General features: G+C 40.2%; 1 protein-coding gene and 1 pseudogene across 1 annotated transcript in view; both read left to right on the plus strand.

Moving 5' to 3' along the window:
- The first annotated feature begins 822 nt into the window (after positions 1-822).
- Positions 823-7,060, plus strand: LOC146703009 (putative carbonic anhydrase 3; annotated as a pseudogene).
- A 17,032-nt stretch (positions 7,061-24,092) lies between these two features.
- LOC146703010 (carbonic anhydrase 4-like) overlaps positions 24,093-24,123 on the plus strand; it is a 3,071-nt gene continuing 3,040 nt past the window's right edge. The window contains exon 1 of the mRNA XM_085466118.1: positions 24,093-24,123. This exon is cut by the window's right edge and continues 54 nt beyond it. The gene's annotated coding sequence lies outside the window, so the exon portion shown is untranslated.

Here is a 24,123-nt window from a genome sequence, read left to right on the forward strand (position 1 = left end):
GTGGACTCAGTGGAACATATACAGGACTTCAGTTTCACTTTCACTGGGGTGATGTAAAAAATCCAGGCTCAGAGCACATGATTTATGAGCACAGATATCCAACGGAGGTACAATGTTTCTTCATTGCTTGACATCTAAACTCCTTTTCTATATTTTGCTTTGCCTTATAAGTTGTTGGACTTTCTTCCAGATGCACATAGTCACTCAGAAGGATCATCTCACTGCCCCTCCAGAGCATCCAGATGGATATGCTGTACTTGGTTTTTTTTATAAATGTCTGTATGCCCCAGACTTCTCGCTGCTATTTTTAAATAGGCGACACTTATAAAACTGGTCTACATTGACGGCTTTTAAGTATTAACATAATTAGCATTCATACATAATGTAGAGTTGAAGTCCACAGGAGTCAGAGCCATGGGTGAACTTTACATCATACCTGGCAAACCTCACCGACAAGGGTTGGTCTTTTCTTCCACTAGAGTTCCAATGGCTTTGTTTAAAAAAAAAAAAAGAATATTGAAAGATTAGAAGAATGGCCTGCCATTGTTGTTGCAGTTATAACAATAGTTAAAGGAAATTTGTGTTTGACTTCTTTGTCTGTATGTGGAATTATTTTTGAAGTCAAACGATAAAAGTTTGTAAAGTCATGAAGCAGAAGAGGGTGAGACAGTAGCTGACAAACCATGCCTCTTGACTTTTGTGAACATGCACTGAAGTGAATATAAAATGCAAACCACTTTATGATTACATTTATTTATCCTTTTAAATTCAAGTCTCTTTCATTCTAATCTTTCCACAGGGAGCAAGGTTAGTTTAGACCATAGCATCTCTATTGATGACTTAATTGGAAATGTAAATTTGACAAAGTTCTACCGATACATGGGTTCCCTGACAATGCCTGCTTGCAACGAAGCAGTCGTGTGGACAATCTTTCACGAGCCAATCCACGTCAACACTGAACTGGTGAGTTCTCTTTAGCACAAGAGGAGCAAAGATCGTGTAAGGGGATCTGCAAATATGAATGTTCTCTCCACCTTTTAACACAAACACAACTAACTAAACGGTCCAAGCTGTATGAGAAAATGCTGAAGAAAAAGCTTCTTATGTTAATTTATGTATTAGATATCAGTTAATTTATCACTTAATTATAGTGAATAGCTTGACCTGCAAATGACTCGTGGCAAATGAAATTCTTCTGTTATCCAGTCTGTGTTGGAATCACAAACATTTGCAGAAGAAAACTGAAACATGCAGCCAAGCACACGTGACATACCAATGGAACACACTGGTACATGCTGGTGTCTGCTTTGATTGTTCTGTTTGATAATCATGCCTTTTTATTTATGTTATTTCCACTGTCTGTACCAACAAGGTCTTTCTTGTCACCTTATCTGCCTAATGGTGGTCAGCTGTCTGCAGTTAGTGAGGCGTAGGCCCTATACTTGTCTGGCGACTCAGCAGATGCATGACTCGTTGAATTTAACTTAAGGCATCAATGAGTATGCAAATCTCTTACAACACTTTTGTGTGCATAGTCTGTAAGATTATAAAGCACCTCATTAGCCTGGATTTGACAGGCATGATAGGAGGATGACATCTGAGAGTTTATTTTTGTGGAAACAGAAGAAATACACCACAGTTATTAGAGTTTTGTATTTACTATTTTTTCCCCTATTTTCTTTTCTTTCTTTTTTTGATTTGCTTTCTTTCAGTAAGATTTCAAAACAGATTTGCTAAAAAATTATGAGGATCATTGTCAGGGCAAGATTTAAGATGTCCAGAACCTGGATTACAATATGAATAAGGCAGCTAGTTCACAGTCTCAGTGACTAAATGCACCAACGCATCATTAGGTGGGGCATTTCCTTTTTTTAAAAAAATATTAGACAATTTTGTGCATTATTATTATTTATTTAATTTTATTCTGAAGTGTAGTTTGTATTGTTGTTTCAGAAAAATGTTCTTTTCAGACTTCGTTTTTAGTGTGGTTTTACAAATCTATAATAACCCCAGTAGCCTCTTCCAAGTACCAGCTACTTTTTATGACATCAGGTCTAATTTTGTGCTTTTTTTGTGTTCATATGTGAGAAAATCTACCATAGCTGATCTTGTCTGGCAGGACAGCAGAATGACATAAACAGTAAACTGACATAACAGCAAAATGCCCCATAATAAAGTAGGCTTCACAAATTTGCAAATCAAAATCTCTTTACATATTTTGTAGAGTAAAGTGCTCTAAAGCCTCACAAGAGCTGAAGGTTTTTAAAGGATGCCTCTGGTTGCAACTCATCTTGACATGAAAAAAGTGTCTTTGTTCAATTTAGGTGTGCAGATAAAACAAGCAGTAAAGACATTTATTTGAAAGTTATTTGACTGAGCTATGGAGATGCAGTCTGATGGTGCTGTATGTTTGACACAGTTCACAACCAAATCCCCACAGTAGCAGTAGAAGAAAGCAGAAGGGTCAAAACAGCAAAAGCCAAAAAATCACTGTTGGATGCCAGTGATCTTCAGGCCCTCAGGTTTTGTGCATTTAAAACAGTCATGATTCTGTTACGGAAATCACTGTTTGTGAACACGGTTCTCCATGCCTTACACAAATGTAAGTTAAAACTCTGTCAGAAATGCTGCTGTCGTCTCTGGATCAAAGTTAACTTCAGATGGACTGAAGCTAAGTGGGACACTGTTCTGTGGTCAAATAAATCAAAATCTGAAATGGGACAACTTAGATAACATGGATGCTGAAGCTGCTAGACTAAAGAAAAGAGCGACCAACTGGAACGGTATTTGCACCTAGTTCAAAAGCCTGCATGTCTGGTTGTACAGGGTTACATTAGCACTTATGAAATTGACCTGCAGATGCGGAAGGGCAACACAGGTACTAAAATCTTGATATGGGTTTAAAAGTGACATATTCTTCCATCTGGATGGCATCTTTTCCAAGAAAGCTCTGACATATTTCCAATTACTATATAGAGCAATATACTAAATCTATTACAGCAGCTTGACTTCATAATATAGAGGAGTCTGGGTGCTGTGGTCTGGCTTGAGTCTAGATCTTTTACACATTAGGAGTATAATGAAAAGAATGGCCAAAGCTTACCCCTTACAAAAGTCCAGCATTGGTTTCCTCAGTTCCCAGATGTTTCTGGACTGTTGCCATAAGAAGAGAGGATGTCACATAGTCTTGTGTCATTTTTTGAAGATGTGTTGCTGCCATTAAATTCTTAAAATTGTATATTTTCCATGTAAAATGTTTGATATGTTGTCTGTTTTCAGTTATGATTAAAAAATATGTTTCCTTGTTCTTACACCAAAGTACAGGCTCTCAGAATGTGCACTACTCAGTCATACGCTAGAAGTAAAGAAGTGTTTGTGCTGCCAGGGCACCAGGAGATATTAACAATTTCAAAATGCATTTTTGATTGTAACATTACAGTGGATAAAACTTTGGTAATCTGTTCTCAGATAAAGAAGTTTCCCATGGAAACAAAGCTGGTTAATATCTACCGACCTACACAACCTCTTCATAAATGTCACGTTTATGCCTCCCGTGGAACTCCTCTGACTCCCCGTAAGCTGCAAAACACATAAATGATTCATGCATTTTTATAACTCCAATTGGCACATTACATATATGACCATTTTTCCATTCTTCAGATGAATGGTGTTATGATCCACATCACTGTGGTATGTATCAGCACATTTAGCTGTAGAGTTTTATGCAGGTTATACTCCATTTTGATTTTGACTTGTCCTAAAAATGTTTTCTGCAAATAGCTGTCACTCCACCTTCTTGGCACCTTCTGCCCGGCTCCCACTGTAGCGGTACATATCAGTCACCCATCAACATTAACACAAACAATGTTGTGCCAGACAGCAATCTTGATGCCTTTTTTTTTTATGCACAATTGTTTTGGATATGATTGATGTAAACATTCTTATTTACATCATTACAAGATGTTACATTACAATGACAATCTATTTCACAGAAATCAAAGAGTATGATTGTTATATTCTCTTCTTTTGTTCTCAAACAACCTCCAGTGAAGTGTGTACTGGTGAGAAATTTGATGGAGGTGTCAGGAGGAGGTTTGGGGCATGACTATACCATCCTAGAGTTCCACTTCCATGGGGTGACACATCAGATACATCTGAAGGCTCAGAGCATACTGTGAACTCAATAAGATACCCAATGGAGGTAGTGACAAAGATTAAGCTTTTTTTTTTTTTTTTATAACCAAACACACACCTGTTTATACTTCATTCCATTAATTCTTTTTCTTGTCCAGATGCACATTGTAAGCAAGAAAAAGGATTTAACCCTGGATCAGGCACTACAGGCACCTGATGGCTTGGCAGTGCTGGGATTTTTTATTGAGGTAAAACTTGGACAAGTGAAACTGTGAACAACAATATATGTGCTTTATTGGTATCAAACACCTTTGAGTGCTTGTAATAAATGTACCAAACACGTACATGTCAAAAAAAGCTAAATCTATACTATACTCAAATTTCTGACGGCATCTGCAATGTGAACAGGGCAGAAGTAATTCCAAATAATAGTTTCCACTGACTGACAGGTGCCATCACGTACAACATTACATCAATATTTCATCTAAAGACAAACAGTTTCCATTTTAACCTGCTCCACGCACAAAGTTGTGTTATCACTGTCTCAGGCACTCAGTGTTGTTGATTGACAGTGCAGTTCATGCTGGTGGCTGATGACAGTTTTTATTTCAAGGACGGAAATCCATTTCTGAAAGTTAAAGTAAAAAATGTATATTTTCTGCTCATTTGACCTAAATGATTATCAGAATTCCACAGAAATCTGAGAAAAGTGAACAAAAAACCCTGAAGTGATTGATAGGTCTATAAAAAGAAAGCATAAGCTGTCTGTAAACACTTTGTCTTAACCCTCTCAGGCTCAAATTAAACTTTTTGTTGCTAATGCACAACCAAGTCCTGCAGTGGTACTTCTGAGTAAAAAAAACCTCATAAAATATGTATGTGGGGTAATCAGGTTGTTAGTTTTTAACTGTTGCAAATCGGCAACGCCTGCCTCGAGAGGGTTAATATCCATTTTCTAGTCCACCCATACTACCAAGAGAACCTCTCATGGGAGCACTGTATCAGGAACAGCAACGGTGTGTTTTTTAATGTTTTAATTTTTTAAGTTTGTTAAACTACAACCCATATGTTTGAGTTTCTTTCTAATTATCCAATATAACTGTCTCGATAGACACATCCCACATCAGCGCTAACATCTAAGACAAACGCCTGGAAAAAACTGACCAGCTATCGCTCAAAGATCCACAAAGTTGGTGAGCACAAATGTACTTTGTTGAATATAAAATCAAAATTCTGAATGAGGACCTAAGCAGATCACTGCAACTTGTGCATTTTCACTTCCTTGCAGGTACAACAGTGAAGGTCACAGACGATATCTCCATTGATGACTTGCTTGGTGATGTGAACCGCCATGAATACTACCGCTACAGTGGCTCCCTGACCACACCTTTATGCAGTGAAGCAGTTGTCTGGACAATCTTTAAAGAGTCAATCAATGTGGACTTAAACCTGGTAAGTTATACGTAATGTCAGATATTTAAAAAAGGTAATTCAGCCTTGAGGCCTTTGCATAGTATGCCAGATGAAGAAAAATGGGAGTAATAATACAGATGTTTGACATTCCTATGTACAATGGTTAAAATTACTATATTCCCTTTGTACTGAATTGTGTTTACACAATGAGAAGGCTGATTGTTATTAAGAGGCACCTAGACAGGGAACAAATGCTTTTTGGGGGTTGTTGTAGCTCAGGAGGTAGAGTAGGTCATCCATTAATCGGAAGCTTGGTGGTTTGATCCTTGGCTTCTTCACCCTGCATGCTAAATATTCTTGGGCAAGATACTAACACCAAGTTACTCTCTAATGCACCTATCCAAGTATGAACGTGTGTGAACAGCAAAAAGGACTTAATTAGAAAAGGCATAGAAAAAAGTGTTTGTGTGAGTGAGTATGAATGAGGCAAGTTGTATAAAGCACTTTGAGCACTATATAGAAACCAGCCCTTTTTTACTTTCTACAAAATTGCACATTCTTTCAGTCTTAAGCAATTTTTAAACATTTTAACCAACAGCTGTATCTTGAAATGAACAGTAATACTGATGGTAGAGAGTCGGTAATGTGTATTCCACGTGACATTACGGTCAGCCACTTCAGCTGAGAGTTTATGGATTTAGACGTTAGCATGACGTTATCTCATGAGTTTCCATCTAAAGGCGACATACTCTGTTCTGATTGAGGGATTTCCAAAAAAATAAAAGGTACAGGTCTGCTATCACTTTGCTAAGACATTAAATTGATTAAACCACTGATCACGAAGAATTTATCATATAAAATATTAAAATATCTCTCCCATGGGCAGTGACGAAACAGTGATTTTTTTTTACTAGTTCCTTATTATCTATGGAGATACCACAACACACTATAGATTTAAAACAATATAGGTTTATTCAGTGCAAATATTATTAGTTAATAGTAGGAATCTTTAGTGAATGAATAGTAACAACTTTAAACTTTTATTGTGTTTAACTTTACTAGGTAAACTATGTCATTACATTTAAAGTTCACTGTTCAGTCCTTTGGACAGCTGGTTTTGTGAAAATCCAAAATGTCTCCCTTTTCTTTAGTGGCAGGTCATGATCTCTAGCCAAGTTTTAAGTATGTTTAATCCCAGAAAAGCAGAGAGAAGCTATGGTATGTTTTATATTATTAATGTTGGCAACTTTATATCACAAAAGAAACATACCTAAAAACAGAATGTATCAGAAACACGTGATCCTTGGCCTTCAGCTGGAATAACTTTCATGCATACCAACATGCATATATCATGTAGGAAACTATTCTTAATTAATAAATGCTGACTACATTTCACTGTAAATATTGATTTTTTTTATGTTGTCCTTGACTTGATAACGGTATTGAACAGTTTTTAGGAAACTTGTTAGACTTGAAATCGGTGACCAAGATCGAGTATGATTGTGATAGTTGACCTTAACAACACACACTGAAAAGCCAAGCGCATCTACTATCATAAAAAAATTTAAGAAAATACCATACTTTTTTCATAGCAATAATGTGATAGAACTGCACCACAGCACAATAAGCTATGATAGACTACGTTCAAATAGAGTCAATATAATGTTGGTTCAGGTAAAGTGATTCATCTGCTCGGTTTCCTCTGGTGTGAATGACACTTTCAGTTATCTGTGAAATCAGCTGCTCTCAGTATATCACTAATCAGTGCTGGGCAGGAAGAGAAAAATCACGTGACTGTCTTCAACAGTTCAACACATTCTTTGGCAATCTGTACATGCGTCAGGTGAGGTCACCTTTTCATCAACCCTTATGAGGCTTCCACGACAGGCGCCAGCAGTTAGCAGATTACATAACAGGTTACACTTCTGCACCAATAAACCAGGAGCATGTATTCCAGTGCAGGAACATAGACATCAAATAATGATGTGAACATTAAATATGTCTTAAAAGATCTTTTTTTCCCTTTAAACCCACCAGATGAAGATGTTCCCTAATCAAACAGGATATTTCAATGTGTATCGACCCACACAGCCCTGTCATACCAGAACAATCCTAACTACAGCTGGCGGACGGACAGCTTTACCGCGACCTCGGCACCACACCGTGGTTATATTAACTGCACTCCAGATAAGAACCCGCTACACTCTTTTCTTATTCATTCACACTCTCTCCTTTAACATGAGTTTAAGCTAGTAATATCAATATGATGTCATAGCAGATATAACACCGTCACCCTCCGTCATTGCTTTAATTGGAATGTTTCCGTTTCGTTTCTTTTTTTTTGTTGTCGCTCACAGTTCATGTGGTTTCTTTCTTTCTCTTGTCTTTCACTGCTGTGGTCACCTACTTCCCCACTCACCTACAAACAACACCCTCTATTTCTCCATATTTTCACAACACGATCACGCAAACACATCAGCTCAACGGCAGCACATTCACAACAGCCTCACAGCACGCACAGACTTGCAGGACACATAAGCAAGCCACGCTTGTTCATATTAGTGAATATTCACACACATAGTCAGACTTATGGAGTCTCTCACCACACTTCTTTTTCTCTTTCTATTTACAAACAAGGGATGTTAACATATTCTCTCCACCTGTCTAAACGAAACACCCAGCATACATCATTAGACATACACGCACAATTAAGGGCATGCTGAGGTTTGTCACATGGAATGTAAATGGAGCTGGCACCAGAGGAAAGAGGTTAAAAATATTTAACCAGCTTAAAAAACTACAGGCAGATGTTGTTTTATTACAAGAAACTCACAAACCTGTCACAGGTTTAAATGAACTTGAAACACCTGAGTTTCCTAACGTGTTTGCAGCCGGTTATAATTCTAGACAACGGGGAGTAGCAATTTTAATACATAAAAATGTTAATTTTACAGTACTCGATACCAGAGGGTAGATTTCTAATTATTAAACTATCAATATTGAACAAAAAACTATGTATTGTTAGTATATATGGTCCAAATGTTGATGAACCCTCATTCTTCCACGGTTTTTTTAGTGCACTCTCTGAACACCTTGATTGCACACTCATTCTTGGCGGTGACCTCAACCTTGGACTAAATGAAGAAATGGATAGGCTCAACACAACAGGAACTCAGCGTAATTGGCAGTCCACAAATATAATCAAACAGTATATGAACGACTTTGGTCTTTGCGATGCATGGCGCTCTCTTCACCCCACCAGTAAGGAATATACTTTTTTCTCGCATGTTCATCACTCTTACTCTCGTCTGGATTATTTTTTGGTCAGCAGCTCACTGCTGTGTGACATTTCAGACACTGAGATTCATCCTATAGCTGTCAGCGATCATGCTTCTGTATCTTTAACACTAATGCACAAAAATAATACTACGCCAAGTAAAAACTGGAGATTTAATATATCACTACTTAAAGATGAAGACTTTATTAAATACTTTAAAAAGGAATGGACTTCATATTTAGACTTTAATGACACTCCCGGAATATCTGCTTCTGTTCTATGGGAAGCAGGGAAAGCTGTGATGAGAGGTAAAATAATTTCTTTCTCATCACACAAAAAGAAAGAAGAAAACAAAAATATTCAGGAATTAGAAAAAAAACATCAAATCACTAGAAGAAGCCTACACGTCCCACCAAGATCAGGAAACATTGAACAAAATATGCAAAACAAAACTAGAATTAAATGAAACTATTAATAAAAAAACACAATTCCTTATACAAAGACTTCGCTTGCAGAATTTTGAACACAGTAACAAATCAGGTCGATTTCTAGCTAACCAGCTAAAAATAAATAAAGAAAAAACAACTATATGTGCTGCTAAAGATTTATCGGGGAACACAATATATGATCCTGGAAGAATAAACAACATTTTTAGGGATTTCTATGAAACTTTATACTCACCACAAATAAACCCATCTAAAAATGAAATTGATCTGTTTCTTGACAACGTAACTCTTCCAAAATTACTAGACAGTCAAGCAATGGAACTGGATTCGCCACTGACGCCAAGTGAACTCCAGGAAGCCCTGATAAGTATGCCCAATAATAAGGCTCCAGGTCCAGACGGCTTCCCTGCAGAATTCTACAAAGAATTCTGGACAATTTTGGCACCAGTATTCCACAGCATGTTGCAGGAAATCGAGGAAAAGGGCAGACTACCACCAAATATGAATTCTGCCAACATTAGTCTCCTGCTAAAACCAGGCAAAGACCCTTTATTTCCCTCAAGCTATCGTCCAATTTCTCTTTTAAATGTAGACCTTAAAATAATCTGCAAAGCTCTCTCAAAGAGATTAGAGAAAATGACCCCCCTCTTAATTCATCCTGACCAAACTGGTTTCATAAAAGGTTGGCACTCCTCAACAAACACTCGTAGATTACTTAATTTAATAGACTACTCATACGATAAAAACATCGAAACCATAATATTATCTCTAGATGCAGAAAAAGCATTTGACAGAGTTAATTGGAAATTTTTATTCGCAACTTTACACAAATTTGGTTTTGGAAACTCTTTCATAAACTGGATAAGAATATTATACAATTCCCCAACAGCTCGTATCAGAACAAATGACCAGACATCCTCCAGCTTCTGTCTCCTCAGGGGCACCAGACAGGGATGCCCACTCTCCCCTTCACTTTTTGCAATTTTTATCGAACCTCTAGCAGCAGCATTTAGACAGGCTACAACAATTAAGGGCATAAAATGTAAGAACATAGAACATAAAATCAGTCTCTATGCGGATGATGTGTTGCTTTTTCTGCAAAACACACAAACCAACCTCTCTGAGGTAATTACTTTAATAAACTGGTTTTCAAGAGTTTCAGATTATTCAATTAACTGGCCAAAATCTACAGTTCTCCCCATTAACTGCTCCTTCCATAATTCTTCCTCTGCCCCACTGCAATCCGGAAATATTAAATATTTAGGTATTAATGTCTCTCCTAAGCTTTCAGACTTAACTAAATTAAACCACATCCCACTTCTAAAGAAAGTAGAAGGCGATCTGACTAGATGGAAATCTTTACCCATATCACTCATGGGAAGGGTCGCCACTATAAAAATGATGATCTTGCCAAAAATAAATTACTTATTTTTGATGATCCCTAACAAACCATCACAACATTGGTTCAGATCTCTGGATTCATATATTTCCAAATTCCTTTGGAAAGATAAACCCCCGCGTATCAGCTTAAAAACGCTACAAAGAACCAAGGATAGAGGAGGATTAGACCTGCCTAATTTTCACCAATACTTCTTAGCCAACAGGCTTCAGTTCATCTCAGAATGGTTAAAACATACCTTCTTAGTTGAGCCCTGGCTAGATGTTGAACAGGCACTATGCAAGGATCTAGAGATTTCAGACCTACCATTTATTAGCTCAAACATCAAAAGACATGAATGCTTTAAAAGTATCAACATCAGCTTTTCTCTGACAGCATGGTGGGAGTTTCTAAAAATAACGGAGTCTTCATTAATCCCATGCAAACGTACACCTATCTGGAATAACCCTGACATATTACAAAACAATAATATGATTAATTTCCCAGAATGGAGTTGTAAAGGAATTAAATACTTAGAACATATATTAGAGGGAACAGAATTTATTCCATTTGACAGACTAGTTGAACAATATGGGATCAACAAGACAAGGTTTTTAGAATATCAACAAATTAAATCCATAGTAAAAAAGAAATTTAACCTCAGTCAAGTTGAATTACAAACACCACTAAGTGCGACACATTTTCTTACTCTTAAATCCCCCAAATTATTATCTAAAATATACAGAACACTTTCTAAATTAGATGAATCAATATCCCTTCCTACTGCAAAGTGGGAAGCAGATTTATCAGTCAACCTAGACCAAAACTTCTGGTCTCAGATTTGCTTAAAAACTTTTAAATTAATTAAAAATCCCAGTCTGCAATTAATACAATACAAAATACTTCATAGAGTGCACTATACAGGTCATCGGATGTTCAAGATGGGCTTTACATCTTCCAACAACTGCTCACACTGTCAAGGCAATACACCAGACAATTACATCCACGCTCTTTGGTTCTGTCCACCAGTGCAAAAGTTTTGGCGCGAGATATGTGAAGACTTATCAAAGTGTCTGAAATGTAACATTCCAGCTTCCCCCTTAGTGTGTCTACTGGGCAGCTTAGATAATGTCACTTCAGAAAAGAATATCGCCCATATGATCTTCACTGCCCTATGCATAGCCAAGAAAACAGTCCTCATGAACTGGAAAAATAAAAATAATCTTAATTCTAACCAATATAGAAATTATCTATTAGATTACATTAGTCTTGACACAGCCTCTGCCACCACATTAGATCAATTGCTCTGGGCCCCTTTTATCAGCTCCATCACCTAGTGGGGGTGGGGGGTCATAGTTCGGTCCCGCCTTCACTGTTGTGATTGGTGAGGGGGTAGGGACAGGCTTAGGGCGTCGGGGGGTTCCCCGGAGGCATCTTCCTTGGGGGGCTCAACCCGGGGTAGCGGTCACGTCCGGTTGGGGGCTCTGTTGGCTCTCAGGTGACTGTTTCCTCGCGGCTGCGTGCAGCGGGGCTAGGGGAGGGTCTGTGCTGACGGACGTGGGTTACTGACCTGGCAACCTGGCTGCCCCTGGGTGGGTCCGGGATGGGCGTGAGGTTCTGGGGGCGCTCCGTCTCTGGGCTGGGGCCCGGGCCGGGCCTCGGGGGCTTGGGTCCTGGTTGGTGTGTTGCCGGGGTTGTGGGCGGGTGGGTGCATGGGGGCCCGGCCCTGGAGCAGGGTGCCGCCGGTGCGTCGAGCCGCCTGGGGGGCTCTTCAACTGGTGGGGGGGATGGTCACATCTTGCAGGAGCTTTCTTCTCTTCAGGAACTCTCTGCAGGAGGGGGAGATACAGGAGAGGTGGAGGAAGATCTCAGCCTGGGCGTTTACCGTCTTATGTAGTCTGGAAGATGTGTGGATGGTGGGGTGGGTGCAGTTTTCTCTGTGGTGGGGTTGGGTGGACTGTCCAGGGCTCTGTGGAGCCGGAGGGCGCTACTGCACTGGGCCCCGGTCTGATGGGCCTGGGCCCCCCTTCCCTGGCGGGTCGCGAAGGGTGGGAGTGCCTACTGGGGTCAGCGGGGGAGCTGGCCCCAGGGAGGGGTTACCTGCCCCTCCCTTCCTTCCCTCCCCATCTCCAGCTGCCTCCCTCTTCCCGCTCCTCCACAACCACCCACACATGCAGGGCCTTGGAGTGGGGGTATGTCACCAGGGTGCAGAGGAGGCTACCCCCCCCCCCCCCCCCGTCCCCTTCTGGCTGCCTCTGCCTCAATTTTATCCCACAACTTAGACATTCACATTATTCACACTCTCATTACACATACATATAGGATCTTGGGGGTGGGCACAATCACGGAGTCCAAATTACCATCAGGGTGTATACCTCACCCCTGACGTCGTTGCCCACCTCTCAATTTTAAATACACTTAGTCATTGAGGGCTAGCAGGAGGGACTATGCGCTTACCTGCTGCTCCTTGGCAGGTAGCTCCATGCCCTCCTGGGTTTTAATTGCACCTTAGAACACATATGCATCAACACTACAATGAGCGGGTGGAGGGAGGTTTGGAGTCTTCTCCCACCCCCATTCTCTGCGGCCTGCTGGAGCGGGAGGGCTAGTAGGAGGAGTTGGCCGTCCGACTGCGGTCTGGGGTGTGGGGCCTCCCTGCTGCTGCGGAGTCGGGGTGGTCTGCCTCTCCCCACCGCAGGGAAAAGGGTAACACCACCTGGGTCTGGGTGCAATTCCCCCCTCCAGGGGCAAGGGTACCTAGACCCGGTTTGTAGAGTACGCTTGGGGAGTGTGATTGTGTGTACAGCGTCTCTTTATGTCTGTCTCCACGTTGGTTGAGTGTGGAGTGAGTGCATATGAGAGCATGAGGGTGGGAATGGATGTTTGTGTCTGTGTGTGCCTGTATGTCTGTGTCTATATGTCAGGTTGGGTATCAGACGCCACCTCTCTGGGGACACCTCAGGCCCTCCAAGGTTTGGAGGCCTATCTCCACCCACCACCACTTCCCCTGCCGGTGGCGGACTCCCTCAGGTGTCGGTGTGTTGGTGGTTCTTTGTGTCTGGGGGTGGGCGTCCGGGTACACACCGGCTCACTCCTTGGCGGCCGCTTGTCGGGGCCTGGGGCCTGGGGCTCGCTCGGGCCCCTTTGGAGGTGGGGTGCCCCCGGCCTCTCGGCCTGGGGCTCGGTCACTCAGGCACAGCTGGGGGCCGGCGGAGCTCACGGGCACGTCACTGCAACTCCCCCTGACTTCTGCTCCGCGGCTGCTGGGCGAGCCCTCATCTGGGACTCTCCTCAGCTCTTACTGGAACAGTGGCGCGGCTGCCCCTCTGTTGGTCTTCCATGGTCTCTTGTGTTCTGGGAGCCTCTGGATGTCTGGAGTTTTGATCTCCTCCATACCCGCTTCACACCCTGGAGGACGGGGCTGTGGCCCCCCCACACTCCCTAGCAGATCATTACATGGAGAAACCTTTGGAATGCAAGCATGCTGATCCACACAGGTATGCACACATGGGTATTCACAGACGCGGACTAAAGCTTTCTTGGCTGCTGCCTCCAAGCACACTGTGCGCTGTCTATCTTGCGTGCTGCACAATATCGTTTATTATTTAGTAAATATTGATATCTATGACTAGCTAGTTTATTGTGATGGTGCTTTGTTTTCTCTATTATTATGTTGCTCTTTGTTGTTTGCTGTCTCCTCTGTTTTTTTTTTTGTTTGTTTTTTTTTTTTTTCTCCATACAGGTGACCCAGGAGTTCTTTTTTTTTTTCTCTCTCTTCCCCCCCCTTCTCACCGTCTCTTCTCCCCTTTGGTTTTCTTTCTTTCTCTCCCCCTCTTTCTCTCATTCATTCCCCCTGTCCTATTTATTAAAAAAAAAAAAAAAAAAAAAAAAAAAAAAAATGACAAAGGATGAACTGAAGCTCTGCCATCACGTAATGTCACATACTGCTGTTTCTGATGTCATTTAAAAAAAAAAGAAAAAGAAAAAAAAAAAAGAAAATACCATACTTTTTTCATAGCAATAATGTGATAGAACTGCACCACAGCACAATAAGCTATGATAGACTACGTTCAAATAGAGTCAATATAATGTTGGTTCAGGTAAAGTGATTCATCTGCTCGGTTTCCTCTGGTGTGAATGACACTTTCAGTTATCTGTGAAATCAGCTGCTCTCAGTATATCACTAATCAGTGCTGGGCAGGAAGAGAAAAATCACGTGACTGTCTTCAACAGTTCAACACATTCTTTGGCAATCTGTACATGCGTCAGGTGAGGTCACCTTTTCATCAACCCTTATGAGGCTTCCACGACAGGCGCCAGCAGTTAGCAGATTACATAACAGGTTACACTTCTGCACCAATAAACCAGGAGCATGTATTCCAGTGCAGGAACATAGACATCAAATAATGATGTGAACATTAAATATGTCTTAAAAGATCTTTTTTTCCCTTTAAACCCACCAGATGAAGATGTTCCCTAATCAAACAGGATATTTCAATGTGTATCGACCCACACAGCCCTGTCATACCAGAACAATCCTAACTACAGCTGGCAGCGTTCGACAGTACTCCTCGACATCTGTTATGGTTTCTACTGCTGGTACGCAGCACCGGTGTCTATTTTATATAATTTAGATCAGCCAAGAACTGCTGTGAAGAATATACTGTGCTGCACTTATTAGGTTCTTTATATGTTAGCTTGGAAAGTGATTTTTCATTGGTGACATTTGAATATGTAATTTTTATTACTTTCATTGTATTATTATTATTGGTTGATTTTAGTGTGAGCAGAAATGCAGTTTATAAAACTTTGAGGGGATTCATGTCATACTGCCATGATATTAAACCTTGAAACTGAGATTACCAGTTACAGTTACCAGTAACAAAAATATTTCTGCAGTTGCTATAAAATAGCTGTTTCTTTTACTTCATCAAAAAAATATCTTATGAGGAAAAAAAAAAAATCACTATTTAAAAAAGCTTTTCTTTAGTAAAGGTGATATGTTTGCTATACAAAAAGCAAAGTATAACAGTATATTTTTAAATCAAACACTATTCTTTAGCAGTGGGAAATGTATTCTTCTAGCCAGTTTAAATATAAAAAACCCCCCACTTGTTTCAAATTGAAATGTGTGATTCTTATATGACGCTACAGGTCTGAAGCTTCATGTCTGCTAGGGTTCATTTCACTTACATGCTTGATATAATATATATAAAGTGAGGAGGGAATTTAAAGCTCCTTCAAACTCGGGTCCTCTACCAGAGGCCTGGGAGCTTGAGTTTCCTGTACCTGTGGTTGACCCCAGCCTCTATGGATCTTGTGCTTAGATCTTGTTCCTGTGCGGCCATGATTAGCAATAAATACAACTGAATTGGACTGAATTGAATTGGTGCCATGTAAATGTGAATCTGATCCATTTATTTATTTTGTAACCGTTACAATACATGGCTCTATGTTACTCTGAAGTTGCTGTTACTTTTAATAACATCAAGATTAGTATGTCAGCCAAACAAAAGTAACGAGGGAGTGCCGTCTTTTGTCAGTTTGACTTTTATGTCAGCAAAAACTACAGTTGATCAGGAACCAGTCTAGGTGCCCCATGTTACTTAGACATAGATAACCTGCGTAATCTCTACTCAATTGCATTGAGCATGACCTTTAGCGTATAGTGGTGTAACCTAAAATGCATTTTGCGCTGATATCATAATGGCACAAAGTTAAAAGAAATGTGTCATCTTTAAGTACCAATACAGTTGGAATATCACAGTATGTCATCCTATAGCTGCCCTTTATCCTTTAAGTTTAGGTCCTCTACACAGTGGTTGATTCTTTCTATATGAAATGACTGGTATGTACTAGGAACTGATCTGATATCTCTGTGCTGGTGTTGTTTTTACGTCATCATAACTGCTGATCCAGGAACAACATCACAACTGACAAATGACGTGGTCTGAGCGTTCAATTAGCATTAGCCAAGAAGTTAGTTAATGCTTTTAAAAGCAACCATCAGCAAACCAAGACGAATTACTTAAATTTGGGTAACAGTTAACCTAACTCTTTGTTCTAGGGCATTAGGCAAACCAAAGCATTTTTTTCTTTCCCGCCACATTGCAAAGTTACGACACCGCAACAATGTGGTTGATCAGTTGGTCGATCAATTGCAATGTTGATCCTGGACCAATAAAACAATAAATCACATGATAGGGTTGGGCAAGGTTTACAATGGGTCCAATCGAAACCTTGGCTGATTGTGACCCAAACCTGTTTTCACACCTTGGCTCGTGTGATGAGGTAGAGGATCAATGACCCTCTTGCGGACACTCCTATAGGGCTTAAAATTTGGAATATTAATTGCACTTAGAACTGAAGAAGCTTCTCGGATGAGAGGTGAAACGCCTTCAAGAAAACTTGAAGTCCAGATGCTTTTCTTTCCATGCTCCTTAGACCATCCCTGGCCAACATTATCATGATGATACAAAAATAGCAGCAACATATCATAATTAGATATCTCCATATAAGCACAAAACACACCTCTAGAAGTTTAATATGAATGAAAAAAAAAATCATTTTCTTTAATTTTGATTTAACTTCACAACTACATACGATTTGTTTCCAAAACCCAGGACCAGTATTCTGCTCACAAACCTTCTCAGAAAGTAGTTTTAGCGTTTCACAAAGCTTTCTAGTTTAAAAACCTTCTGGTCACGAGAAAACATAAGCAGGGACATGCAAAGGAAAATTATCAGTGCAGCTCTAAGCAAGCTATGGACTGAAAATAGTAACATATGATATAACACATTCTTCCAATAGGTTTGACTGGTTGATTAAACAAACAAAAAAACAACAACAAAACTAGAAAAGTTGCCTGTGAATGCCAAAGTGAAAACAAACAGTGTCACAGACATTGCATGTGTACAATGTGTGCTTATGTAATCATATTTTTCATGGTGATAAATCAAAGTACTTGTCACCATGCAACAATGATGGAAATAAAAGAATTCACCTTTAACTTGAAAAATACTCCAGCAGAGCCAGACTCAGGGAGGAAGAAGAAGGAAGGACAAGAAGACAAACTATGGGAGAAAGAAGACAACATTTAATGACATGCAATATGTGCTGTTGTAGTCAAAGGTTGCACTCATCATGGGCAGGAGTGTCATGGTAATTTGGGGCTCTTAATGACTCTTTTGAACTGTTCTTTCTCCAGGGTGGAATCATGTACAGCATTCATCTTTAATAACCACCACAACAAACGTCTGGCATAATTCTGACTGGATATTTGACCACTTTTGGCAGAATTAGTTATTAGTTATTATCTTTTAACATGATTAGTTTTAACAGAAACAGATTTCATTTCATGTATTTATTTATTTATTTCACTCTTGGTTCAACAGTTTCAACAGTTTATCATTCCGTACACACAAACCTTTTTATATTTTTTTTAATCTGAAAAAAAGGGGAAAAAAAAGACAAGACATTTTTTTTAAAGTCTAAAAATGGCCTGTCTTTGTATAGCACTTTACTTAGTCCCTATGGACCCCAAAACACTTTACACTACATTCAGTCATCCACCCATCCACACACTGGTGATGGCAAGCTACATTGTAGCTACTGACAGAGGCGAGGCTGCCAGACACTGGCGCCACCGGGCCCTTTGACCACCACCAGTAGGCAACGGGTGAAGTGTCTTGCCCAGGGACACAACGACCGAGACTGTCGAAGCCGGGGCTCAAACCAACCTTCAGATTACAAGGCGAACTGCCAACTCTTGAGCCACGATCACCCACAATCAAAAAACAAGTAAATCATGTGTCACTCTTTTACAACTTAAGTGTTGTTGCTGGTTCGATAATTATTCTGAAATGATTGTTAGCTGACCGTTTTGGAAACAAAAACAAACATTTTCTTGAATTCTATTTTAGCTTAATCAGGATTTGTTTCCAAAATCTAATATTCTATTGACAACTCTTCTGTGAAGAGTAGCTGTAGAGGTACAGGGGGAAGAGAGGCCTCATCTACTAATAGAAAGGTTGGTGGTTCGTGGCTTTGAGTGCTTCAGGAGCACTCAAAGGTAGAGTAGAAAGGAGCCATATAAAAACCAGTCCATTTTCCATTAAAGTAGTTTGAATTAGTATTTTGGACTGTATTAATAAAGTTTCTTAGTACAATGTGTATCTGAACATGAGAAAATAAGAGTGGCTGTGATTAATTTCCATAGCTCCAAGAAATCTGAGCTGAAATAGTAACCTATGGACACATTCTTTTAAGAGGCGTTGGTTGATCAAATTACAGCATGTTTGAGTAACACATTTTGTGTTCCCACAAGGAGGAAATTTCAGTCCGAGACTACTAACAGAGTTATAAGAAATACTAGAAAGTAAAAGAGATAAAAGTAAAGAAAATACATTTTAAAAAATGTGTCGAAGGGACAAAAAAAGGCTAAGGAAAATGCTCAGGAGAAAAGCAGATCACTTTTTTTGATGTATCAAAGTTTGCTATCTACAAGCACCCTTATTGTTTTCTTGCTAGTTTCCTTTTTGCACCACGGAAAAACTAAGAATGAAGTTTTTAACCTAGCACATCCAACCACCATTATAAACTATAAATGTCACCAGTCTTATTATGTCCAGTGTTTATTTTGTTCAATTCAATTTAATTCAGTTAAAGAGAAACCACAACAATCAATGATCCCTTATGAGCAAGAGCTTTTACTACAGTGGGAAGGAAAACGTCCCTTTTTACAGGAAGAAACTTCCAACAGAACCAGGCTCAGGGAGGGGCAGTCATCTGACATGACTGGTGGGGCTGGGTGGATGAAGACAGGATAATAACCAATATGCAAAGAGGTGCATAAACACATAATGGGTTGAATAGGTATCTGACTGACCTGACTAAATCCCAATTTCAAGAGTCAGATGTTTTAGTTCAAAATGCATTTTTTAAAATCTGTTTTTATTTCTCATGACCATTGCTACACACGGACAGTGCCTATTCCATCTGAAAACAGTTCTGTTGTTTCATATTTGTAGATGTGATAAACTTGTGCAACCAATGAATGATCAAAAGGGGGGAGTGGAAAATGCTGAGATTTGGCTCTTGTCTGTGCCAAGCTTACCTGGCTAAATGGAAGGTTTCCTGGTTTTATGTTTTGTCTACTTATAATCTTTTAATACAGGAAATACTCAACAATACAAGGAATGAATGTTCCGACTGTATCCTTTTTGCATTGTTTTTTCATTTAGGGGAATAATGACAATAGTCTTTTTTTATTCAATCAAGCCCGTAGTTTGTTTTTTGTTTTTTTAAACAAAGGACTTCCTTTATGCTAAAACCCAAGATCAAATTAAGCATGAGTAATACTGAATTTTCATAAGATGTTCTTTTGATCTCATCAAAATGTAAAACTGAACAACTTAGCATGAACAACAGTCTAAATTTCTAGACTTCCCCTCTGCCTTGCTTCCTCCAGATTTCTTGTGAGGAAGATAAATGAAAAATGTAACATTTAAAGACACATCAACCACCTGTGAATTTTCAAAATCAAGTGTTAGAGGTACTTCAGTCATGTTAACTTCAGTGCATGCTTCAGAAATATATAGGGTCTCTGACAAGTGCTTGCCCATAAATTAAAGAGATAATCTGTGACCATAACTTGTGTCTATAAATAATTCTTTGCTGGTTATTCTTAATCTATAAAGCCACTAAGAATGTGATGGACTGTACTGTTATTTGACCTCTTAGCAAAGACAAAGTTGAACAAGTTGTTCAAGGGATCTTGAAAACACAGATATACATGATATATTTGGTATTCACAAAAAGTTCAGAATGCACGCAGATCCCCAAGTGTTTAATGGACTGCAATAAATTAGTTTGTGAAACACTTGAGCAGGCAGCATTTGCAAAGGTTAGCTGGTCACTTCCTCCAAAAACATCCATATATGCTTCCATATATGAGCAAACATACAAAAAACACACGGGCAGTGATTAAGGCAGCTGAGTGTTGCGGCTTTAAATGATGCATTTAACACTGACTCGTAATCTCACAACACCCTGGCAACAAAACGCTGAAGTTTAAATCTGATATTTTGATGTATCAAAACTACAAACTTACATTGTTCCCTTCAATGAATAGAACAAGTCATAATTTCCAGCACGGGTCGAAACATGCTTAATCCAACAAAAGCTGAAAGAAGCCACATCATATTCTATGACGCTGAAATGGGCAATGAGCCATTAAAATATCATAAACTCAAAACCCACCCAGAAACTGGATATATATAAAATTAAAAACAAAAAACAGTAGCTTCAGGATTTATTAGAACAACCATCATAGATGATATCAGAGTTGTGAGCAGAAACATATATGCTGGCTTCATGCCACCATGAAAAGCTGGTCAAGATACATAAAATGTGTAAGACCACCAAAAGAACCTACATTGCTGATGGGACTGTCTGCACTGGACAATTGAACAATGGAAGAAGGTGGCTTGAGCTGATGAATCAGGTTTTGCTTTCTAACATCCCCGTCCCACCAATTATGAAATAATTATTAACACAAGGCATAACTGTGAACTGAATGGCTTTGATTAGTCTTGACAGAAGAGTGAAGCTATGACAAACAGGCTGCTGTGGTTCCTGGTTACATGTATGCAGGAAATATCAGCGTCACATGTGTTCACTAAAAACCGGTTGTGGGAAATTTGAAAAACTGAAAAAAAAAAACAACATTCCATTTTAATGACAGCAACGACTCTCAATCAGATGCTGCTGTCTTCCTGTTACTGATTTGGATGGGTGATAACACACTCGAACTGTCTATCAATACGTCTATCGTATTGCAAAGCTTTGTGTGTTCAACCAGCTTCCCAGGATCTTTCAAGAAGAAGAAACTGTAGCAGAGATCTAAGATTACTTGTTAGTGTAATTACCCACATAGCATTCTGGTTAGTTGCAATGTTTGTCATTTAATTAAAACAACAATGCTGGCATTGAAAACACTATTGATGGATCGCTACTCAAAACCCAAGCTGTCACCTGCACTTAACTGTCATGCATTCACACCTATCACCTTTCAAGAAAAACACAAAAGAAAAAAAAAAGTCATGCAGATCAACATAGGAAAGCATAAATGCTCCTGAATGATGGAAAGCATGCTGTCTGTAATTGTCTACTGGGTGTCTAGGAACAGTCCTACCAAGGCAAAGACTGATATGTTGTTTTAGCAGTGAGTCGCATTAAATCGTCTTATTATTCATGAATCGACACAATCACACGAAAACACAAATAGAACATGATTTTAAAAAAACCCCGATGATAAAACAATCTCCCTCTTTGTCAAACGGTTTTCATTCTTGTTCACTGCACAGTTCCACCCCCGTTCTCTGCGGCCTGCTGGAGCAGGGGGCTAGGAGGAGGAGTTGGCCGTCCGACTGCGGTCTGGAGTGTGGGGCCTCCCTGCTGCTGCGGAGTCGGGGCGGTCTGCCTCTCCCCACCGAAGGGAAAAGGGTAACACCACCTGGGTCTAGGTGCGGTTCCCCCCTCCAGGGGCAAGGGTACCTAGACTCGGTTCGTAGAGTACGCTTGGGGAGTGTGATCGTGTGTACAGCGTCTCTTTATGTTTGTCTCCACGTTGGTTGAGTGTGGAGTAAGTGCATATGAGAGCATGAGGGTGGGAATGGATGTTTGTATCTGTGTGTGCCTGTATGTCTGTGTCTATATGTCAGGTTGGGTATCAGACGCCACCTCTCTGGGGACATCTCAGGCCCTCCAAGGTTTGGAGGCCTATCTCCCCCCACCACCACTTCCCCTGCCAGTGGCGGACTTGTGTCTGGGGATGGGCGCCCAGGTACACACCGGCTCACTCCTTGGTGGCTGCTTATCGGGGCCTGGAGCCTGGGGCTCGCTCGGGCCACTTCGGAGGTGGGGTGCCCCCGGCCTCACGGCCTGGGGCTCGGTCACTCAAGCACAGCTGGCTGCCGGCGGAGCTCAGGGGCGCGTCACTGCAACCCCCCCTGGCTTCTGCTCCGCGGCTGCTGAGTGAGCCCTCATCTGGGACTCTCCTCAGCTCTTACTGGGACAGTGGCGCAGCTGCCCCTCTGTTGGTCTTCCTTGGTCTCTTGTGTTCTGGGGGCCTCTGGATGTCTGGAGTTTTGATCTCCTCCATACCTGCTTCATGCCCTGGAGGACGGGGCTGTGCCCCCCCCCCCCCCCCCACACACACACACACCCTCTAGCAGATCATTACATGAAGGAACCTTTTAAAAAAAAAACAAGCGCGTCCATGCTCACAGGTGTACACACGGGTGATCACACCCACAAACGACACCCTTTTTGGCTCCTACCTCAAAGCACACTGTGTTCTGTTGATCTTATGTGCTGCACAATAATGTTTAATATTTAGTATTTACTGTCATATTCCCATATATCATTGTGATGTTGTTTATTCTATTACTCTTGTTCTCTTCTGCTTGTTTTCTTTTTTCTTTCTCAACAGGTGATCCAGGTGATTGATATATGCATTTTTTTTCTTTTTCTTTTTTTTCCCCGCTCATTCTGTTGGTTTTTGTTTTTTGCCCTTCTCCCCCGTCCCTCTTCTCAGCTGTTTCTCTTTCCCTCTTTCTTTCTCCCCTTCTTTCCCCCAGTCAAGTCTGTCCCGTATTCAGCAAGTGAAAATAAAATAAACAATAAAAGGTGAATCAAATGGACCATTACGGCAAGGCTGGGATGGTCAATTTGGTAAAGTAAATCCGTTGGGCATCTTTCTTTGCCTTTAGACAACAATTCTGATGGCAAAAGAGCCAAACGGGACAGGCAAAAAAACAAAAAAAAAAAACAAAACAAAAACAAAACAGTTCCTGATTGTGTAAAACAATAAATGAAAAAAGTGAGATCATTAATCATCACGACACAGTATTAAGGCCACATTAAGAAAAACGATCATTTTGATCATTTTGAGATTGAAGTCGAAACTATTTTGAAGAAAAAGTTTGCTGTACCCTTTACAAAATGCCTTGTTTGGATTAAATTTATCAGCCGTCTTGTTATAAAACATGCATCATATTTATTGCACGAGGCTGTAATAACCTTTACGTAACCTTTCTGTCCAAAGTTGTGTGTTTTTTCCGTCTGCCCAAGGTGCAGTTTTCTTCATATTTTCACCTTTTTATAATGACACCTACACTTTGTCAATGTGCCAAAAGAAAAAGTATTTATTTTCTTGTTACGCAAACCGATTCTGAAGTGCGATTCCGCTTTGTCTTGAAATAACGAGTGTAATCTAGAATTACGACTTTAAACTCGAAATTTCGACTTTATTCTCAAAATGATCGATAATGTTTTTTTTTTCTTAATGTCGCATTAATACTCCGTTGTACTTCCGCGAAATTATTGCGGAGAGATAAAGACCAACTCACATGTTACATGGAGGCGGTGTCCAGCCAGCAGCAGGATGCACTGAGGGAATAAAAAGAGGGAGG

This window comes from Copadichromis virginalis, linkage group LG8, assembly GCF_057382275.1.
Source record: "Copadichromis virginalis isolate Kocher_CV1m ecotype Utaka linkage group LG8, C_Virginalis_male_GT1.1, whole genome shotgun sequence".
Taxonomy (NCBI): domain Eukaryota; kingdom Metazoa; phylum Chordata; class Actinopteri; order Cichliformes; family Cichlidae; genus Copadichromis; species Copadichromis virginalis.